This window comes from Callorhinus ursinus, unplaced genomic scaffold (assembly GCF_003265705.2).
Source record: "Callorhinus ursinus isolate GAN/ISIS: 27379988/994484 unplaced genomic scaffold, GSC_fseal_2.0 scaffold60, whole genome shotgun sequence".
NCBI lineage: Eukaryota > Metazoa > Chordata > Mammalia > Carnivora > Otariidae > Callorhinus > Callorhinus ursinus.
In genome coordinates this window covers 7,063,646-7,076,128 of record NW_027397122.1, presented here as the reverse complement: position 1 = coordinate 7,076,128, position 12,483 = coordinate 7,063,646, and the positions used below count along the sequence as shown (strand labels likewise).

The 12,483-nt window shown below is 56.2% G+C and overlaps 1 protein-coding gene across 1 annotated transcript in view; it reads right to left on the bottom strand.

Moving 5' to 3' along the window:
* The window catches only part of TNS3 (tensin 3), a 118,696-nt gene that overhangs the window by 24,725 nt on the left and 81,488 nt on the right, over positions 1-12,483 (bottom strand). The window lies entirely within an intron of this gene.

The window sequence follows — 12,483 nt, the reverse complement described above, 5'->3', positions numbered from 1 at the left end:
GGTGGGTGCTTAAGCTCCATCTGTCCCCAGCGGGTAGCTCGGCCCACACCCGGGGCCACGAGCTTTCCGGTAAACGTCCCACCTGCTGGCTGGTGTCCTTGCCCCCGAAAGGGGCGCAGACCCTGGTTCAGCCCCAGTCGTTCAGGGCGTGCGGTCAAGCACCATGAAAACCTGCTGTTTAACACCAAGTCCACACACTCCACCGAATTTTATACATTTCCCTGACAAAATGCCCATCTGCTTGAGGCCCTGCATTATCACTATTTCTGGATATTTTTTAAATCTTGCCTTTAAAAAAACAAACAAACAAAAAAACAAAAATACTTAGCTTTAAGAACTGGGCAAATCTACCAGGGTCAATAAAATAACATTGTAAGAAATACAGGTTATTTTGGTTTCTGCTTTAGAACAAGGGAGGGTGGATAAAAGCATGATGAAGTTTTTTAAAAATTCCATATCACTCATATTACTCATTTCCAGGAAAGGGGCAACATTAGGGTGAGTCACACATCCCGGCCACAGACCCATTTGGCAGCACGTGGATTAGAGGCAGGACCTAAGCCCGTGGTTAGGGCTGTGGAAACCCCACTGATGATCTGCAGAGATAAAAACTGAGGCCGGGCTATGCGGGCAGCCGGGACTTGAGGGAAGGGAAGAACCATTCCGAGCACAGCCTCCCATGCAGGCGTTTCTGACTCCTCAGCTTGGAGAACAGAGCCAAACGCCTGGAACCGAGACGGAAGTGGCTGCTGAGAAGCCACAGAATAAGCAGGGATTTGAGCAGTTTCATGGTGGGGCCGAAAAACAACCGGGGAGCCCAAAGCACTTACCTAAGATTCAAGGTGAGGCCCCTGAAGGCTACACTGTGGGGATACCAGTGCCAGAAACAGATGAGCCTCCCCCCCCACCCCAGATCTCAGTAATCTGTCCCAGAGAATATCTTCCTCTGGAAGTAAATATTACCCTCCAAAGCCTGCTTCTATTATAGATCGATCGATCCATCCATCCATCCATCCATCCATCCATCCATCCATCATCTATCCATCCACCCATCCATCCATCCACACACCTATCTACCACCCATCTATCCACCTACCTAACCATCCACCCCTGCACCCATCTAATCATCTATCATCCATCCATCCACCCATCTATAGTTGATCCATCCATCGACAGACCCATCTATCTACCACCCATCCATCCACCTGACTAACCATCCATCCACCCCGTCTATTTATCTATCATCCATCCATCATCCATCCATCCGCCTACCTAACTATCCACCCATCCACCCATCTATCATCCATCCATCCATTCATCCATCCATCATCCATCCATTCACCCACCTATCTATTTATCTGTAATTTTCAAACACAATTCAAATATTTAATTTAAAAAACTGACCAGGCATGCTAGTAATGGGTACCAGAACACAGAAATGAAAACAAAGAGAAAAAAAGAGAAAAAAGAGAAAGAAGAACAGCCACAGCTGTCTATGCATTGGAGTTAAAAGACACACACTTGAAAAGAAGTAAACGGAAAACATCTCAGAAAAATATAAGAGAATTTCACAGAAGAACTGGAGTGCATTAAGAATAATCGAGTGGAAATCCTAGGATGACGTGAAAATAAAATTAATGAAAAGAAGCAGGAGGCCAACGATTCCATCAGCAGAGGCATGGTGAAGGCGTTGATGCTCGAGCTGGAGGCAAGTCAGAGGAGTATCGAGCCAGAAGCACCGGCAGGAAAGGCACGGGAGACGGGGAAGGGAACGACGCTACGTGGGGCGTGGTGAGGAGTTCTAACACACACATAACGGGGGCCAAGGAGGAGCGGAATGAGACACAAGCAAGCCCCGGAACGGTACTTACTGAGAATGCCCCCCCTACACACTGAAGAAATCAAGCCACGGGTTTAGGAAAAATCCATGAAATCGAAGCAAGATAAGTAAAAAGAAAACCATACACATTCACTCAATAGTAAAAGTGATGAAAATCAAAAACAAACTTTGAAACAGCACTTTGTCCAATCGGGGAGGAAGCAGGGAGCCAATTTCAGTGTTCGTCTTTTAAACACTCAGGAAACACGTCTTTACCGAAGAGCCCAGCGCTAATGTCGTGTCTGTACAAACCGCACCGTGAGTCCCCAGGCACGGGCACTGCCCCCAGCGTCCACGCTGGCGCCCGTGGTCACCACCAGGGCTGCATCTGATCCGCATGCACACCTCCTGCACCTCCAAAGCCCCGGGGCAGTGTGGTCTTACTCCCAATTGGGAGGCACCCCGCATGCCTGGATGACCTTCCACAGAAAACCTCCTAAAACACACGTTTGTTGGGTGCGTGGGTGGCTCTGTCGGTGGCACAGTCCAGCTCTTGGTTTGGGCTCAGGTCAGGATCTCAGGGTCGTGAGATCGAGCCCTACGTCGGGCTCCGCGCTGAGCAGGGAGTCTGCTTGAGGATTCTCTCTCTCCCTCTGCCCCTCCCCGCTCTCTCTCAAAATAAAATAAAGTTTGTAAATAAATCAGCCAACTGGATGGGCTGCAACCCCACCCTCCAATCCTGTCAAGTGAAGCTGGGACGGGAAAACAAAGATTCGAGGTGCTTCCCTCCCCCTGCAATTGTCTTCTTGGTAGTAAAACGACGTCCTCAGTTAGTGCGTCCCTGTGTCCATTTCCCATGTAAGATGGAGCTGCTGAGCGCCAACCACCTGTGAGCACGGTGCTGGCTGCTGGCTTCCAGGTGAGCGTGTTGCCAGAAGGTCAGCCTGTGGGCCTCAGAGGCACCTGCAGGAGACTCTCCTTCTGCCTGAGGGGGGAGCTGGAAGGCTTTCTGGAGGAAGCACATTCAATGGGAGCCTGGAAGTACACGGGTTTCCACTAACCTAAGTGGATGCCATGGGAATGACTGTAACATCCCAGGGCTCTGTGCTCCCAGCTGGGCCCCCACCACCGGGATGGTGCTACTGGGAGCTTCTCGCACCTGCTATGAATTAATGAATGAGTTTGCAGTGGCTCCGAAGAGAAAGGGAGAAGTCCAGGGCAGGATGTGGGTCTGGCCCTGAGGAGTCAGGGTGGATGTCCTGATCACCCCCAGGCCAAGGAGCAGCACTGAACTTCGGGGTCAGAAGGACTGTTTCTCAGTCAAGCCCACAGTGGGTGACTGATGGTGCTCTCAGGGGTCCTGCTGCAGCCACGGGGGCTGCCCGCTCCCATGTCCCTGGGTCACGGCGATGCTGGGAATCCCGTGCCACGCCCGCATGGCGCCTGAGATTGCCACCAGCGGAGAAGAGGCAGGAGGGAAATAAGGTCCTGCTTTGTCCCTGTTACCCTGTCCCTGTTCCAGAAAACAGCAAGCTCAGCACTCCCCATGAAAGTGGCTTTGTTCACAACTCTGCACCAACGCTGGGGCCATGGCTGGGTTTGGTTCCCTGCCCCGGGCGACAGGACTTAATTAACCCTCAATCTGGACAAGGGCCAGCCAAGGACCTCGGCGCGGGGACACTGGCTTCCCGGCCCCTTCTCCCGCAGAGCCGGGCCCCTCTGTGTGCTCAGGGACGCTGCAGCCCCCGCCATCCACCCCGCAGGAGCGGGGCCTCAGGGCGAAGGGGGACGGCCTCTGTCCTCAGACATGCAGGGCGCTGGAAACTCGAGTCCAAGCACAGACAAATGCGCAAAGCTTCCGTGTGGACGCACGGCATTCATTCCAGGAAGGGCACGCCGGGAGGGCAGACAGAATGCGTGTGGCCGATCCTGTTCACCTTGCGCATCTGCTCTTCAGTTACGGGGATGCCTCTAAACAGGCTGTCCCCGGGCCCAGCCCCTGTTCCGCGTGCTCAGTGTCCGCAGGCTCAGTCTGGGCCTGGGAGGCCCAGGGGTGCCGTGAGGGCCACCGGGAGCGGGCGAGGTGTCCTGTCTGCGAGGGAGCCTCTCAGGCGACACGGCGGCTGTTTTGCTCTACGGTAGGGTGTGCGGCTGCCTCAGAGGGAGCGTGGCCAGGCGGGCTCTCCCGTGTCCCAGTGAGCGGCCGGCCTCAAGCACCTCTCCCTGGGGCCACGGCCCCCCTGCAGGACGTGTCTACGCGTGGGGGCGCTGCGGGGCCGCAGGGGGCCGCTGTGGGCTCTGCTCCGGCCAGGTCCCCGGCGTCCCCCAGGCAAACCACGTTTGTGTTCCTCCTGACAGATTCTCACATTTCCCCTTCCCGGCTGACACCCAGAGGAGGAGGCACAATATGGTCAGTGTTTGGAAAGCAGGCCCCTGGCTTCCTGGTTTCCTCGGGCAGCTGGCGTTCTGGCGCCTGCATGGACCGAGGACCGGGGGCCGGGCCAGGGAGGGAGGGATAGAGGGAGGGAGTATGCCTCTCCTTCCAGGGCTCCCAGACCTTCCAGGGCCTTCCGGGCCCAGGCTCCCCTTGGCTTCCCCTTCCTGCACTTCCTTTACCCAGAGCAGGGGTGACGGAGGGTCACAGGCTCTTTTCCAAAAGGAAAAGAAAAAAAGCCTATTTTTAGGCTGCGTTGGAGCTGCTGCAGGAGGTTCCGTGGGAAGCGGGGTAACATCTGCTCTCCACCAGCCATGATTTACATCACACATAAGTTAGCAGGGGGAAGGGGACCCCACATGCTCGCCGCCTGCACAGCCCAGAGCCGGCCGGACGCTGAGGTCCACGCGCGCACGCAGGGCCCACCACGTCATGCACAACATCCAGGTGTGTGACATCAAACAAATTCGACGCTCCCCGGCCCTCCCACTACAGCAAGAACCCTACGAGGCACAACAATGACTCACTCATCCACAGATTACTGTTCATAATTACAGATTGCCATTAACCCTTCACGTCGTTGTTGAAGACAGATAAATTACACTTAGCGGGGGTCACGGTGACACCAGCCTACCCCGCGGAGGAAAGTGGAGTTCTGTGGTTTGACCACCAAAGCTGACCTTCAGGCCGTAAGAAGCAGGCATCTTCTCAATCTTTAGAAGCGAGTGTGAATATCTTTAACGATGAGTTCTCATCATCGATCTGTCGTTGATCTGTATCAATCTATCACTGATGTGTATCGATCTATCAGCCACTTTTCCATCTCTGTCCCCCGCCCTCCTGCTCACACCCTGAGACTGTGGAGTTTCCCTCTGCCCCCTGGAGAGAGTTCTGCCGAATGAATATTAACACATTTCTGGTCTCTTGTGCTGTATTTCGGCGTGACGGTTGGGGCTGTGGGGGAGGGGGCGCCCAGATCCCAAGGTGCTGAGGTCAGGAGTCACACAAGGACCACTGGCCACGTGCTCAGCCTCTGGGGCCCTCCGGTGCTCCATCTGCAGAATCCCGTCGACAAACATCAGCTTAGACATCCTCTCGCGTCTGTTCAGCTCTACATTTAAAGTATTATTTTTTAAAAGCCAAGACTTTGGGAAGTTCGGTAGCAGTGATTATTTTTTTTTTTTTTAAAGGAAGTCCTTAATCTTAGAATGCTTCTGTTATTTGTCTAGGAACAACCGGTCATTTACCCAACCTTCTGGAAAGCAAAGGAAGGACGGCCAGATACAATGAGAATTAATTAGGGAAAACCCCTGAAAGACTGGAAAGGCACACAGGGCGTCTTTCATGGAAGTCACACATCAGCAGCCCCACGGATATGCCGCAAACTCAGGAGGAAGCGATGAACGGCCCCCACGGGGACAGCCTCAAGCTTTCTCTTTTGTAAATCTTCAAGTCAAAACCACAGCACGCGAACGTGTTCTCTGGCCAAAGGTCAGCGTTTTCCGCGAGTAGCAGGAATGCTCCCCCCGAGGTGAACTGGCTCCCTCTTCTAGAAGGACCCGGCATCATTCTCACGCACCCCCCAGCAGAGCTGGAGGTGCCCGGGCAGCGCTAGGGTCAGGGCTCCTGTCTGGGCACAGGCGGGTGACTGTCCCCCAAACTCGACTTACCCCCCATCCAGTGACATGGAGAAGCAGGAGCTCAGAGAAAGCAGCTCATTGCAGCTGGAACCCTGACCACATCCCATTTCTAGTCAGAGGTTCCGATTCAAACACGCTGGCAAGAAGACACACTTCCCCCCAGTTCGCGGGTGCGCTGTAGGGAATTCTAATGTGGAAAACGGTGAGAACGCTTTCTTTCTTCCCCCACGAGAGTTTCCGAGCATTTCCTACTCTTCAGATGCACCAAACGGGGCCTGTCTCTCAAGTACTCAAGGGACCCCCAAGCAACCCGCCAAGAATGAGCATCTTAAAAAACGGGCTTTGGCGTGCGCACCGAGGGAAACAAACTGCTTCTTTCTGCAGGACTGAGGGGAGCACGGCATTGGGGCTGGAGGTCCTGAGGTTACGGAGACCACCCGGAGCCCAGGAGCTGCTCACACAGCTGAGAAGCAGGCGGGTGGGCAGCGCTGGGGGCGTCCACACTGTGCAGCCCCCCGTCCAGCTGGGCACCTCGGGTCTCCTCCCGGGCCCAAGGCCCTCCCACAGCCCTGCACCCACCACCCGCCTCTAAGGATCGGACACCTCGCAGGACCCCACCCACGTGCCGCCACACTGTATTTGTGCTTCTGAGTCCAGTTTCTGGCCTCAAGGCTCATCCATGGGGTAGTGGGGTAAATATGTCCTTCCTTCTTAGGGCTGACAATACTCCTTTGCTGGATGGGCCAGGTTGTGCTTTATCCCTCGTCCGAGAGTGCACATGTGCACAGGCTCAGCCTTCGGGCTCCTGTGAGTGACTCCACGGCTTCCTTCCGTGTTCTGTTCACCAGTCACATGGGGACTGGTCACTTGTAGCAGCAAGCAGCCCCAGTGATAGGAGATCTTTGCCTCGAAGCTGCTTACCCTTGGGTGGGAGTCGAGGGAGACAGGGATGCCTACAGCAGACGGCGTTGGGCACGGGGGACAGGGCGCCAGGGAGGAGGAAGCACCGAGCAGAGGGGGGCCTGCACACCTGCCAGAGGGCCGGTCGAGGAGGTGGCAGGTGTCCCAGAATTTACACAGAGATGGATGGGGCTTATCAGCAAACACAGACTCCACAAGACGCCGCCCAGATGTGTCGGTGATGACACTGTCCCTGTGACCCCTATTTGGTTGAGAGTCCCAAGTTCCCAGAATAATTCCAGTCCAGAAATCTTGATGCTTTCTGCCCTTGGGCACAGTCCCTGGTGGATCTGGCTTTCCTCTGGAAATGCCCATGGGCTTTTAAACTCTGCCACGGACCTTCTAAGGAAAGACACCTTCAGCCCAGCAAAGACCACCACCAAGACGCGGTTCCCGAGGAGGCTTCCACCAGCACGACGCCTTTCTCCCAGCATAACTGCACCACGGAGACTCACAATCACATTCATGGGGCCCGGGGTACAAACCTGCCTCTTGGCCGTGACCACAAAACCCCATTTCCCGTGGAAAATCTGACGGACATAAATCCGCTGCAGCAGGCGCTCCCTCCAAGGGAGGCAAGGCTGGACAGCGAGGGTCTAACCCTCTCCCCAGAAGGACTCCCCCTGCAGGAAGCAATGCAGGAAACCGCTCGACTTGCGGGGAGGAGGAATCCAGCCATCGCCGGGTCTGAGTCCCTCCCAACAGACCTGAGTGACGTGCTCGAACTGCACGTTTCCTTCTGTCCAAACACAAGGGCAAATCGAAATCCGTGGCTGAGTACCGGGGCGTCGCTCCCCGTTGGAGGCTCCCAGACAGTGTCCACCCCAGAGGGCCGGGCGTGCGGCCTCATGTCCCTCATCGTCCATTACATAGAACGGTCACGGCTGTCGGGGACCATGTGACTTCTGACCCTCTCGGCCTCCCGGAAGGAGGGGATTCTCCGCGTCTACAGTCAAGGAGATGAAGCATGAGCTGCCCGGGGGCCGCGAGCAAGAGCCAGCTTGGCCCCTGGGCACCGGCGCCCGGGGGGGACCCACGGGAGGCTGAGATCGGAATGGACAAGAGAGAAAATAAATTAGCAGTGACATCTGGGCAGGCACGTGTGGACCTGCACAGAGGGAGGGAACCCTAGACAAGTCGAGGGACGATGCACAGTGTGGAACCTCCACACCAGGCCCGAGGGGTCCTTCCCCTGCAACAAGCCCCTCTGGGTGCAAGCGCTCCGGTCCACTCTGAGGCCTGACCCAGAGCCCCCATGCAGAATCCCCTGCAGACCCCTCTGCAGACCTCCCCCTAAGGACCCCTCTGCAGACCCCTTGCAGATCCACCCCCCTCCTTAGGTCCCCTGCGGACCCCTCTGCAGACCTCCTCCCTGCAGACTGCCCTATAGACCCCCTGCAGACCTCTCTGCAGACCTCCCACTAAGGACCCCTCTGCAGGCCCCCTGCGGATCCACCCCGTCCTTAGGTTCCCTGCGACCGCCCTGCAGACCCCCCAAGGACCCCTCTGCAGATCTCCCACTAAGGGCCCCTCTGTAGGCCCTCTCTGCAGACCCTCCCACTAAGGACCCCTCTGCAGGCCCCCTGCGGATCCACCCCCCTCCTTAGGTCCCCTGTGGACCCCTCTGCAGACCTCCCCGCTTCGGACTACCCTACAGACCCCCTGCAGACCCCTCTGCAGACCTCCCACTAAGGACCCCTCTGCAGACCCCCTGCAGATCCCACCCCCCTCCTTAGGCGCCCCCACAGACTGCCCTGCAGACCCCCTGAGGACCCCTCTGTGGATCCCCACAGACCCTTCTACAGACTCCCTACAGACTCCCCTGTGGCCCACCCCCCACAGAACGCCCTGCAGACCCCTCTGCAGACCATCTCCCGTGGACCCCCCTGCAGAACCTCCCTTGGGAGGGGAGGCTGCTCTGGTCCCTGGGGCTCCTCCTGGCCCAGCAAGGGCTGCAAGGGAGGGGGGCCCACGCCACTACACACCCGCCGAGGGCAGCTTTGCACACACCGGCCTGTGGCTGGCCTGTGGGTGGGGACACGGCCCCATGGGGCCTCAGCTGTCCCCACAGAAACCTCAACTCTGCGCACAACTTTTAATACACGGGGCACCACGGTTTACTGGGCACTGTTTTCTCGGTCTTAGTGGTCCAGCAACAGTTTGTCTGAACACCTCTGTTTGGAAGAGGAGGCAGGGCTGAGAGGCAGACGAAGGAGCAGGGTCTCCGTGGTGCGGTCAGAGCTGGACCAATGCGCCCCTGACCTCGTGGCCAGTGAGCCCACCTGTTCCCTCTGCGTGTAAGGCTGCCCACGGCGTGTGCTCTGGACAGCTCGTCATCAAGGGGCCTGCACCCCGTGGCCACCCCCCACGATGACCATGGGGCAACACACGGGCCCTGCCTGCCCAGGGGATGGAAGATAAGGCTCTGTGTCTTCTAGAAACATGCGCTTTCCTCCTGGGGCTCCAGCTGTAGGAACGCCTCTCCCCTTCTTCCCTCGCAACAGATCCCTCTGTGGTAAGGACAGCAGGTATTCTTCTCTTTTTAGTCTTTTTATTATAAACCCTCCCCACGTTCTACCCCAACCTTTCCTGCACCAGGAAACAGGGCACCACCCCAAGCTCAAGCCTTCATGTTCCACACGGGATCCGACTCTGGAAGGCCTTCTAAAATGCCCCTGCCTGCTAAGACCGTGATTTACCTGCCTGACTCCTCTGGGATGCTTCGGGTTCCTGTGGATGGCTTCTCCGACTGGTGAGTCAAGTCCCTACCTTCGCCTTGGGTTCCAGTGTCTCAGCACAGAGGAGGTATTTGTACAGACAATGTTCACCAAATTAGCAATGCTAAAAACAGTCAGGCTGGGCACTTGTGGTTCCAGCCAAGAGGGAGCAGTCTCACCCCACCCAGAGCCTCACAGAACAACTCCACCCAGGGTGCCACCCGACCACGGCACGGGAGACCTGGACAGGTGGACAAACAGCGGCTGCCTGGGAGCCTCGGGACCTGAGGGAGGACAGGGGGGCATTCCCTGGTGGCCTTGTTGCCTCCCCACAAGTTCCGGAACTATCACCCGGCACAGATAAACAGCTCCAGGAAAAGCCTGCGCACCTGGCCGAAAGACCAAACCAACTCTACACTCAGGGAAACCCTCACACAGTGGGTTTAGTAAAGCCAAGCAGAAAACTCATGTTTCCTAACTCCCCCACTTCCCGGAGGGAGGAGGCCCTTAGGATGTCCCCTCCCAGGGAGGTGTCGGCAAGGTCCAGCGGTGAGCTGCCCTCCATCCCTGGCCGGTCTCGGGACGGAACGGCAGGGCCAGCGGCAAGGCGAACATCAACACCACGTGGCCGCAAACTGCCCTGGGCAGGAGCACTGACTGCCACAAAAAGGAGACCAGACTACATAAATCCAGAGCCTCCTCAGATGGTCTCAGGAAGTCCAGGATAAAACAGAAAGCCCCCTCGTCACAAAAGGACCAGGAATGTCACTTGGATGAGAGAGGGCAGTGGATGGTGACAGTGTCGACACGAAGCAGGTGCTGGAACCGTCTGGCCAAGATTCTCCAGCAGCTCCTAACCATGCTCCAACAAACTGTGCATTCTCTTGAAACAAGTGAAAAAAAAAATCTCAGCAAGAACGTAAAAGTTACCCAAAAAGTAGAAATCGTTAAACTGAAAGATACAGGAAGAGAAATGTGAGGAGCAGCAGAGCAGGGCTGACGGGGAGGGGATCCTGGACTCGAGGGCCCAGCAGGAGCATTTACCCCATGTGAGCAGCACAGGCAAACAGACTAGAAGTAAAGAAGCCCAGGGGCCCGCGGGACAGTAACAGAGGACCCCACGGTCGTGCCACCAGAGACCCAGAAGGAGAGGGAGAGCCGGCTGGAGATCATGAGAAGAAATGATGTCTGAAACCCGCCCCCCCCACCGCCAGGCTGGCCAAGGACACAACCTTTGATTCCAGGAGCTGAATGATCCCCAAATAGGATAAACACCAGGAAAAACCACCCATCGTGATGGGGGTTTCTGAACACCAGGGACAAGGTGCCCATCCTACAAGCGGCCCGCACAGGGGACACCAACCCGAATGTGGGTGATTGTTCATCTGAAACCAAGAGGCCAAAAGGAGGCAGCACTGATGTCCCAACTACCGAAGGAAAAGAACTGTCAACTAGGAATTCTGTATGTGGCCAAAATACCCTTCAGCAACAGGGTAGAAAAAGACATTCGCAGATGACGGAGAATGAACAGGACTTGTTTGCAAACCCACCCTTCACGAATGGCCAAAGCACATTTTCCAGAAAGAATGAAAATCATAGGGCTTGGAACGTACAAAATGAAGGGGACATCAGAACAGGTTAAAGTAACCCAAGTAAGGCAAGAAAAGAAAAGCAGGGGGCGAGACCCAGGGCAGCCAACAGAGAAACGCACACATCCCTTTCCCCACGGAGAACTCGCTTGACGTTTAGGTCCCTGCTGTACCTGCACATGACATGTGCAAACGGCACAAAGGGGCCCACTTTGCTTTTGTCCGCGTGGGAAACTGCCCCAGCTCCTCTGCAGAGCAGCCCCTCTTTCCTGTGGACTGCACCCCCTTTTCTGGAACCAAACTTCCAGCCACTATGAGTCTGCTGTACACCTCCATCTCCCTCGAGATCCACTGGCCCCCGCTCGCTCAGTGCCCTGGCTCCCCGGCAAGCCCCCCACCCCCACTGGCGGCACCCCAGCTAACCAAGATTCTTCACTACTGGACTTCCAAAATCACTTTATCGTACTCCCTTAAAATAGACCCGTCGGTGTTTTGATTGGAATTACACCAAATACACACACAAGGCTGCTAAGGCTCGACACCTTTAGGACATTGCCTTCCTATCCAGGGACACACGGTCTTTCCCTTCCTCTACCGTATCTTTTTAAATGCCTCCTGTTAAACTTTTAAGGGTTCTCACTGGAACAAGACAAGTGTCATTTTCAACAGTCTGCACGGAACTTTATTACCGGAGTGTTCCTTCTACCGCCACCATCATATTCCTGGCTGGCTTTCCCCCAGCCCACAGGCCACGGGCCACTGAGAGCCTGCTGAAGACAGGAAGTCCTTCCGGAGGGACAAGGGACGGCTGACTGTGCCACATCTGGCCTGCTCCTACAACACACACAAGGACAGGCTCCAAGACCCACATCTCCCACGACCAAACCTTGTCTTTGGGGGACTCTTCTTCTTACCTCCTCAGAGCCATCAAAGAGCTCCATAGCATTCTGGAAGCTTCTCTGTTTGCACCTGGCCACCCGGGGAAGCTGGCTCATCCCTGGTTCCTCCAACCCTATTCTTTCCCACTGAGTTTCTGAAATTCATGTCCCTTTCCTTTATCTGGTCTACCTGGCACCTGCTCCCGTCCCACCAAGTGCCCACCCGCTCTCGCCGAGGCTAAGCACCCATCAGACATCAGACAGAGAACACAGTTCCGGGCTGAGAGTAGCCGGCCAGATAGTGGCAGGAGGGGAGGCTGCGTTGGTTCCCCGATTCCTTCATCCAGTGCTTGTAAACTTACGTCCTGGCAGGATGGCAGTGGGCAGTGGGTGTGGACGGGAGGCAGGAAGGGCGTGGTCTGTGCGAGGGGTGGTCTGGACCCTGG